The sequence below is a fragment of the Leptonychotes weddellii genome, unplaced genomic scaffold (genome assembly GCF_054177405.1).
Source record: "Leptonychotes weddellii isolate Sample4059 unplaced genomic scaffold, ASM5417740v2 HiC_scaffold_4803, whole genome shotgun sequence".
NCBI classification, from domain to species: Eukaryota; Metazoa; Chordata; class Mammalia; order Carnivora; family Phocidae; genus Leptonychotes; species Leptonychotes weddellii.
In genome coordinates, this window is record NW_028015209.1 from 1343 (window position 1) to 11459 (window position 10117).

General features: G+C 37.1%; 1 pseudogene; it reads right to left on the reverse strand.

Moving 5' to 3' along the window:
• Positions 1-2855: 2855 nt before the first annotated feature.
• Positions 2856-3503, reverse strand: LOC102737675 (large ribosomal subunit protein uL23 pseudogene; annotated as a pseudogene).
• Between the last annotated feature and the right edge of the window lie 6614 nt (positions 3504-10117).

Consider the following 10117-nt stretch of genomic DNA (forward strand, 5'->3'; position numbering starts at 1 on the left):
GGGGTATCACTTCTACTTCAGAGACCATGCAAGGGCATTGGATCAACAGAGTGCAAAACAAGCCTGGATCCCTTTTGGGATCTATGGTTTCATTTTTAATTTGGTAGATTTTTTGTATTATAATTGTTTCATCAGAATAAATTATTATAATACTTTTAAACAAATGATTGTCAATGTTTATTGTGTAAGCTGCAGCATTATGAATTGCACATTATCACTGATGTGGTATCACATATATACTGACAAAGTTGTTAACAAATTGTTACAAAAATGTGATTTTTTTTTTCAGGGAACTCTTTTTCAGAAGTGGCAGTTAGCTAAGATACATGATTCTCCGGAAATAGTAATCCTTATTATTATTGCAACTAAATTTTGTTAAGATCTGGCACAACTTGAAGATGATATGTCTTGGCAGGAGCTCAAATTGTAATTATAGCATCACTGTTCCTAAATAAGTTTGCATTTTGAAACATAATTCAGTGTCCCATTAGGATGTAAATCCAAGATTATAGGAAGTTTTTCAAGGTAGAATATCACTTTAGAATGCAAAAATCCATTTGGATAGTCACTCAGAAAAATCAAATGATCAGATGACAGATTTCTGGATCTGAATGCAAAGTCATTTATTGTTAGAGCTTCTGTGATGAAAATAACAAGTAAACATACCTATAATTTTTAACAGTTCTTGGTAGATGGGGAGAATATATTGCTTAGCCTGATATTTTCTGTATCACATGTTTCTAAATATCTAGATGAACCATGAGAAACTATGGACACTGAGAAACAAACTGAGGGTTCTAGAGGGGAGGGGGGTAGGGGGATGGGTTAGGCCAGTGATGGGTATTAAGGAGGGCATGTATTGAAAGGAGCACTGGGTGTTATATGCAAGCAATGAATCATGGAACACTATATCAAAAATTAATGATGTAATGTATGATGATTAACATAACATATTAAAAAAAAGAAAAAAAGGTGTGTGTGTGTACAGAATAGAATATTATTCAGCCATAAAAAAGAATGAAATCTTGGCATTTGCAAAAACATGGATGAGCAAGAGAGTATATGCTAAGCAAAATAAGTCAGTCAGATAAAAGCAAATACCATATGATTTCACTCATGTGGAACTTAAGAAGCAAAACAAATGAGCAAAGGGAAAAAGAGAAGCAAACCAAGAAACAGATTCTTAACTAAAGAGAACAAACTGATGGTAACCAGTGGGGAGGTAGGTGGGGGAATGGGTGAAATAGGTGTTGGGGATTTGGGAGGGCTCTTGTTGTGATGAGCACCGGGTGATATATGGACTTGTTGAATCACTGTATTGTACACCTGAAACTAACACTGTATGTTAACTATACTGGAATCAAAATTTTAAAAATAAAGAAAAAAGAAAATAAAAAAAAAGATCATGCATATCTGATTACATTACCAAAATCAAGGCTCAGATGGAAATGTTTGTAATTTACTAAAATAAGCAAATTTCCAAAATTTTCAATATTTGTATGGTTAGGTGCAGCTAGCTTAACAGGACAATGTGTAGTAAGGGCTTAGCAATTCAAGCGAAATATAAATCAACAGTGTGATGAGAGTGGTCAAAATGCCAAAGCAACCATTGGCTGAATCTATGAAAGTACAGTTTTCAAGAGAAAAGATGCAGTGCCTCTTCTTTATATTGTGCTGTTCACCTGTTGGAGAAAGGGTTGTTCTGGGCACCACACTTTAAAAATGACATTGATATCATTGACTATACTCTAGACCAGAAAAGTTAAGTAAGTTATAAATGATCCTTAAACCATATGGTATGCCTACTGGTTAAACAAAAATGAATAGACCAAATTTTATGTATAATAATTTAGGATAAGAAAAGTTTAAACATTCGATCGATATTGAGTAACTTCTCAAAATGAGAGCTTCCTTGAAAATTGAAACTTTTTAAGTAATGAAATGATAATCATATACTGATTTTACTAATACGCAAATACCTTTAAAGTTATTAAATAGGTGCGGGTTAGGCTAGATATTCTTTAAAATCACTTCCAAGAGGGGCACCTGGGTGGTGAAGTCGATTAGGCCACCGACTGTTGGTTTCAGTTTAGGTTGTGATCTCAAGGTCGTGAGATTGAGCCCCCTGTCGAGCTCTGCATTCAAGGTGGAGTCTGCCTAAATTTCTCTCTTCCTCTCCCTCAGCCCCTCCCCCCACCTCTCTCTCTAAAATAAAATAAATCTTTAAAAAAAAATAGCTTCCAGGGTGCCTGGGTGGCTCAGTCATTAAGCATGGGCCTTCGGCTCAGGTCATGATCCCAGCATCCTGGGATCGAGCCCCGCATCGGGTTCCCTGCTCAGCGGGAAGCCTGTTTCTCCCTCTCCCACTCCCCCTGCTTGTGTTCCTTCTCTCGCTGTCTCTCTCTCTCTGTCAAATAAATAAATAAAATCTTAAAAAAAAAATAGCTTCCAAGATTCTGAAATTTCAGCTTCAATTAGCCATGTAATGACCTATTTCCTCAGTACAAGATAAAGCTACTTTATTTGCTTTTACAAGTCCGTACTAGACAGGTTACCAGGAAGATTTATCTCCAGCCAAAAATTAAAGATAACACAAGCCAATTACACTTTGAAACAAATAGGAAATTGAAATCTTCTCAGGGTATTTATGTTCTTTTTTTTCTAAAGATTTTATTTATTCATTTGTCAGAGAGAGAGAGCACAAGTGGGGGAGAGGCAGGCAGAGGGAGAAGCAAACTCCCCGCTGAGTGGGGAGCTTGATGCAGCACTCAATCCCAGGACCCTGGGATCACAACCTGAGCTGGAGGCAGATGTTTAACTGACTGAGCCACCCAGGTATCCCAGGGTATTTTGTGGGGGTTTTTGTTTGGTTTTTTTTTTTTTGGTGAAAAAATTTATATTTAGATTTAGCCAGCTGGACTCAGTTTAGATGATTCCAATTTTCTTGGCAACATCCAAAGCATCATAGTCAGGAGCCAGTCGAACATACACCTTCTTCTGTCCATCAGGCTTGATCAAGGTGTTAACCTTGGCCACGTCAATGTCGTAGAGCTTCTTCATAGCCTGTTTGATCTGGTGTTTATTGTTCTTGACATCCACAATGAACACAAGTGTGTTAATGTCTTCTATTTTCTTCACGGCTGACTCAGTAGTCAGGGGGAACCTGATGATGGCATAGTGATCAAGCTTGTTTCTCCTGGGGGCGCTCTTTTGAGGATATTTGGGCTGCCTTGGTAGACGCGGTGTCTTGGGTCCTCGGAATGTAGGTGACGTGCGGATCTTCTTTTTTTTGTGACTGTGGACGCCTTTCAGCACCACTTTCTTGGCCTTCAAAGCCTTTGCTTTGGCTTCAGCTTTGGGAGGGGCAGGGGCTTCCTTCTTAGCCTTCAGCGCCATCTTCGTAAAAAGGCAGTATTTTATGTTCTTAACAGAACTTTCCAATCAAGTACCAATGCCGGTGGACGTATTTCCTCTTTGACCCCTCCCAAGGAGAGGATGTGGGTAGGAATAGGAGGAAATTTTATATTCCTTGATGTTGGTGCAAGAGACAGAGAGTTAAGGGAACAGCCACCATTGCAATCCCATTTCACTTGTCTTAGTCTGAGTTGCCTGAGAAAATATTGAGTCTCCGAGATTTACGTGCGGGAAGAGATTAACTGCAGAGTGTTCTGGGGAGCAAAACTCATAGGTGACCGCATCAGCCCTGGGAGAGGTACAAGTTGAACTGGCTGTAAAAGCGGGAGTCCCTTGGTCCAATGTGATATTATGTCTGATTTTGTACTGCTAAATCAAACACTCAATAAGGCCTTGAGTAGTAATGCTGGCTTAGTCACTGATGGCAGGAAAAGCAAATAAAAACCCAGAATATACACTGATTCCAGTTGAGATGAATTGCTGCCATTTCTAATGTTAAGCTGCTGCCAAGTAGCTAGTTTGTGTCCTTGAGGGGTGAATCAGGGTGGTCTGCATTGGAGACTGTTGCGGGCAGCTTGGCCATTTGGAGACTGGACACAGATCAGTCTCAGTGAGTGGGAGTCTTTTATACCCCTCCACACTGGTACCATGGAGACTCCATTCCTGCACCTGTTGTGTTTGCACTGGGGTGGTCTGACCAAGGTAACCGATGCCACTATCAGGTCATTCAGTCTACTTGGTTGTTGGATGTCTCTTCTGTGGTAGATGCTCTCTGGGGGGAATTAACACGTGATAAAATTTCTTCATACTTGATGACCATATGGTTATATGTCTATCCTTGCGTCACTTACCCAGAGCTCCTTGTTCTTATTCTTCCAGTCTATCTCCTTCCAGTACCCTGACCAATTCATCTCTACTCCTGAGTTAATAGTATTCTTTACATGGACCACTTGTCTTTCCACATAATGTGAACTTGAAGATACACTGCCCAAACAATGCTTTTTGGGAGGACTTCCCACACTACTGTTTTTCAAGGCATCCATGAACGGAGCTGTCTTGTAGCATGGTCCATTTTTGGCTTGAGACTACATACCAAGATGACCCCTCTGTGACCCAAAGTTGGCTTATTTACAACTCCCACGGATTGCCTTCTCTAACCCTCCCCCTAACACACCACCCACCTGCACCAAAATAAGCACAGTGGGAGCTTAGGGAAAAATGAAGTCAAGGTAGATGACATGAGATTCTACATCTTCAGATTACAGTTTACATGATTCTGGATGTACCACTTTTATTTTAAGATTGGCTGTTTTTGGATGCCTGGGTGGCTCAGTCGGTGAAGCAGCTGCCTTCAGCTCAGGTCATGATCCCAGGGTCCTGGAATTTGTCCCATGGCGGGCTCTCTGCTCAGTGGGGAGCCTGCTTCTCCCTCTCCCTCTGCCTGCTGTTCCCTCTGCTTGTGCTCTCTCACTCTCTCTTTGTCAAATAAATAAATGAAGTCTTTAAAAAAAAAAAGATTGACTGTTTTTGGACCTGCCCAATCTTATGATTTGATGAGTTGTACAGAATCTAACTCATGATAGCAGCTTTTCATTTGATATACCACCAAAAAGTACCTCATCTCCTCCAGGTCATAAAAGCGTAGTTAACATTCTACTTGGGTTTCTTGAAAGCATTACATAAAAATAGATTGCTATTACCTGGGTATATAATGAGATTGGCTCTAGAGACATTCCCTGCTAGTAGCTAATGGAACTCAAAGAAAGCTTACCTGGGTATCATTTGTTTATGAGCAAAGGTAAAGAATTTCAAAGAAACATGACTCAAAGTAGGTTAACAACTGTTGACCTAGTAACCTCAACAACATATGGATGGTAATTGAAGCTATGTGATTGGATAGACTTAGCCAGACGGGGTATGTAAAGTAAGGAAAAAGAGAGGGTCAACTAATAACATTGTTTTAACAGAAGGAAAGAATAAGAACCTGAGGAAGACTGAAGACAAAGAAGTATAATAAAAATCCAGGGGAATGTGGTCTCAAAAAAATAACAGGAAAGAATTATTTTTAAAAGGAATACTTATAATTTCAAAGACCTTAGGTATTAAGGGATAAGAAGAATGTATATAATAATAATTAACTAAGTGAATGTACATAAAGATTGTTTGCTCTGTAAGATGATAGGAATTTGAAGAGTGTGGTTTCTAGATATGAGATTTGAGACCACATTAAATGCTGATGGGAAAATACTAAAATAGAAGGCTTTGTTGAAAATAAGAGAAAGGCAGCAAATAAGAGTTTCCACTGTTTCTAGGTAACACATCAATGCAAAGAAAATTTCTTTTTTTATTAACATTTAAGTAGAACTTAGAAGTCTATTTTCCCAGAATGCTGTAGAAGGGATTTCTGCATTTGAAAGGAAATCAGACTAAATGTCTTTCTGTAGGTCTTCTCCCAAACCCAATATTCTTTACTTTTATGATCACTGAAGTAATCATATTTTTCTATTTGTTTAGTTGACTTGATTCAGCCACTTAAACGATAAATTTTATATTTATGAAGAGTAGGCAAATGATTTCTAGCTCTGGCAAGATGATGCATTAAGATGATGGGTCATTTTTTTCAATTCAATCAACTAGAGATGTTAGTTGAAAGTGAATATGCAAATTATACTTAATTCTCTAATACTGAGCCCGAGTTATGTACACATATGATTTCATATCCTTTAGTATTAGCACATACCTTAGCAGATGTTATTAATAGTGATAAGACTATGACTTATCAAATGTCTCCATTGACAAAATACATTTTCAAGTGCTTTTTATTTAATTCTTACAGTAACTGAATTATTTCTAATTTACATCCAATTCCTATAAAATGAATATATCTCATATTCTTGTATGTTAAATAACACATATTTATTCTAATTAAAAATGCTTTTAATCTGCCCTTTCATCATTATTATGTTTTCATGATTTAATTCATTTACTTATTTTTTACTACTAGTAAGCTATTCATATTTTTACCAAACTCTGTATACATCAGAGAATAAACAATCTTAATACTGCCAAATTTAGTGGATTTCTAGCCACTGGAAAGTAGCTACTTGCAAAGTTGATTTACTATATTTGAGATACGTGAGCTGCTGAATAAAAGAACCAGAGGGCATATTTTGTTTACTAGTAGGTTCTTATCAGCCTTATATATTTTTTTAAGATTTTATTTTTAACTAATCTTTACACACAACATGGTGCTTGAAACCCACAACCCCAAGATAAAACTCTTGAGTTGTATCCTCCACTGACTGAGCCAGCCAGGCACCCTGTATCAGCCTTATATTCTAACTAAATAAATATTACCGATTTTTATATATTTTTATTTTTTAATATTACCAATTTTTAAAGCATTATCATAGTTTAGTGATATACAAAGAGTCTAAAATATAAATCCTCCTTTTATTATTTTCCAAATTATTTTCATTGATCCATTGCTCATAATGGTTCATAGTTTTCTTGTGTCTACAATTCCTTTTGAATTATTGACACTGCTGTTTCTAATTCAAGTTAAATAATGCTAATGCCTTAAAATATGATTCCAAGCAGTCTAAGAAAATGGAAGCCTGGCTGAACTATTTGCCTTTTTACTCCTAATGCCATTTTTATTTATTAGTTCTTCATCACCAGTCAGACTTCTTTTTGGGTTCTCAAATTGTTGTCAAACTGAGACGGTGGCTCAACTCTCTGCCCCCCAAAGTAAATACTCATAGGTAATTACCTATCATAGTAAACATATGGATGCACACACATATGCATACAGACACACACACACACCAAAAACAAAATTTTAAGAATTGAAAATTTTCATGATAGTTGGGAAGAGGAGAAAGGACAGGTGCTTACAGTATACTTCTAGATCTATTTTAAAGATTTTTATTTATTTTTTGACAGAGAGGGACACAGCGAGAGAGGGAACACAAGCAGGGGGAGTGCGAGAGGGAGAAGCAGGCTTCCCGCCGAGCAGGGAGCCCGATGCGGGGCTCGATCCCAGGACCCTGGGATCATGACCTGAGCCGAAGGCAGACACTTAACGACTGAGCCACCCAGGTGCCCCTAGATCTATTTTAAATATTTACTAATAGTTGAGGAATTATTTATTCTTAGTCTTATTCTTAATAAAATACATAATCTTTTAATTATATGAAAATGGGTGCAGATAGGGATATGCTGAGGAGCTTTGCAAAACCCAAGGTAATCATATTCACTTTAAAAAAATCCAAGTGAAAACACAAGTCATTTCTAATATGCTTCACCTAACTAAATCAGGGAACTGATTTATTGATTGATTGATTGAGTATAGCTGACACATAATGTTACATTAGTTTCAGGTATACAACATAGTGATTCAATAACTATGCTATGCTATGCTCACTACAATTATAACTACCATCTGTCACCACTCAGTACTGTTATACCATTGACTATATTCCCTATGCTGTACTTTTTATTCCTGTGACTTATTCATTCCATAACTGGAAGCTTCCCTGTATTATTCAATCTGTAAATCAACAAGTCCTTACGTGAAGACTAAATACCCAGGGATACCAATACTGAGAAATTCATCAAAGGTTCATTCACCACAGTGCCACTGTCTTCATGGGCAACCTTGTAACAAGGAAAGTCAAAAGTTTAGGAGATATGTGAATGTCTTTACTCTTCATTCATTTATCACAAATTATTTTAACATATACTATTGCTCAACACTTCTATAGTTTCTAATAGGAAAAATGTGATCTGGAAAGAGGGAGAAGAGAGAAGGAAATACATGAGACACGGCCTGGGGAGAAAAATCAGCATTTTTAATATTTTGGAATCTGCCTTTTCTGATTCTTGAGCATAAGGACCTAATAACTGAAAATGCCTTATATTTATAACTCAACTGCAAATTACAATTTTCAACTTTATTTCCAATTGTACACCCAATATGCGTTCATAACTATAAGACATATATTGTCTCTTAAGAATAGACGGGGGTTGGAAAATTTATAGTCTAACTATTCAAGCCCTGAACAATTTAGAATTGACTTTAATTGAGGTCCATGTGGATAATTGTGTTTCTTGGTGTACATCAAATGGACCCCTGGGCATTTTTTAAGTTAGGCAGGCCACAACTACCATGATTATATTCATTAGGGAACCCCAAGGGGTCTGTTCTAGATCTCTAAATTTTCTTGGAATTTCCAAGAGCAATTTTTCTCAGAGCCTCCAAAACTAAATTATAAAATACTGGATTATAAAGTCCACACAGTGGTAGGTTCCCTAACAAACTGTGCTTAGTAATCAGGCATTGAAATATATTTATATTCCTTAGTTTAAATGAGTCATTAAAATTTTATGATTATATATTTAAAATATGTTCATTAAATGGGCTTTTTGAACATGTCAGTGAAATGAATCATTTCTTTTATTTAACGATACTTAAAATAACAATATCCAGCAAACTCTAGAAAGTGTTGAAATGACTGTATATTCATTTTCACATTTATTTTTTGTTTAGAATCAATGCATTTAGATGTGGCTTCTCCATGTTAATGCAACTTCCTCATTCATGAGATAACATGACCCAGGGCAAAGATCTGGAGTTAGAGAGATGTGATCTAAAAATTGCCCAAGTTCCATCTTCAGGTGAGCTACATATCATATCTGAGCTTTAGTTTTCTCACCTGTAAAATGAAAATAATATGTATACTTACCAGGACAGTTCTTGGTAAGCAGAGATGATTCTGTAACTTGACAGACACATAATTAGTATGCAATAACACAGTATTACATAAATAGTGGATGGTATTGTCTATAATCCTTTTTTCTTAAATCACTTTACATTATCCTATTATATTGATAGAACTAAAGCAGTTTATTATATTTTTGTTAAATTTAATAATTACAAACCTAGCTGGGCATAGCTAACACCCTTGCTTCCCCCTTCACTGAGAAACAAGACAAAGTGTCTTAAGAATAAATACAATTTGCATCCAGATTCTTTGGAAAATAATCTAGTTTTCCAGACTTGTTTATGTTACTTCAGAAACTTGTTTTCCGGGGCACCTGGGTGGCTCAGTCGTTAAGCGTCTGCCTTCGGCTCGGGTCGTGATCCCGGGGTCCTGGGATTGAGCCCCACATCGGGCTCCCTGCTCCACGGGGAAGCCTGCTTCTCCCTCTCCTACTCCCCCTGCTTGTGTTTGCTCTCTCGCTCTGTCTCTCTCTGTCACATAAATTAAAAAAAAAAAATGTTCCCATTTCTTATTAAAAAAAAAAAAAAGAAACTTGTTTTCCCCAAAAGTCCTACACTGTATCTTATGCTTTAAAATTTGACTCTTCTATCTCTTGTAGGTACAGTAGAAATATGGATGAGGGCGCCTGGGTGGCTCAGATGGTTAAGCGTCTGCCTTCGGCTCAGGTCATGATCTCAGGGTCCTGGGATCGAGTCCCGCATTGGGCTTCCTGCTCCTTGGGAGCCTGCTTCTCCCTCTGCCTCTCTCTCTCTCTCTGTCTCTCATGAATAAATAAATAAAATCTTTAAAAAAAAAAAGAAATATGGATGAAATATCTCGCTTGTTGTACTTTATAGTGATGCTAGTCACTGTCTCACTTTTGTTACTTTATAAATATATGTTATTGTGCAAACATCCAATTTCTTTTGTCTCGTGCT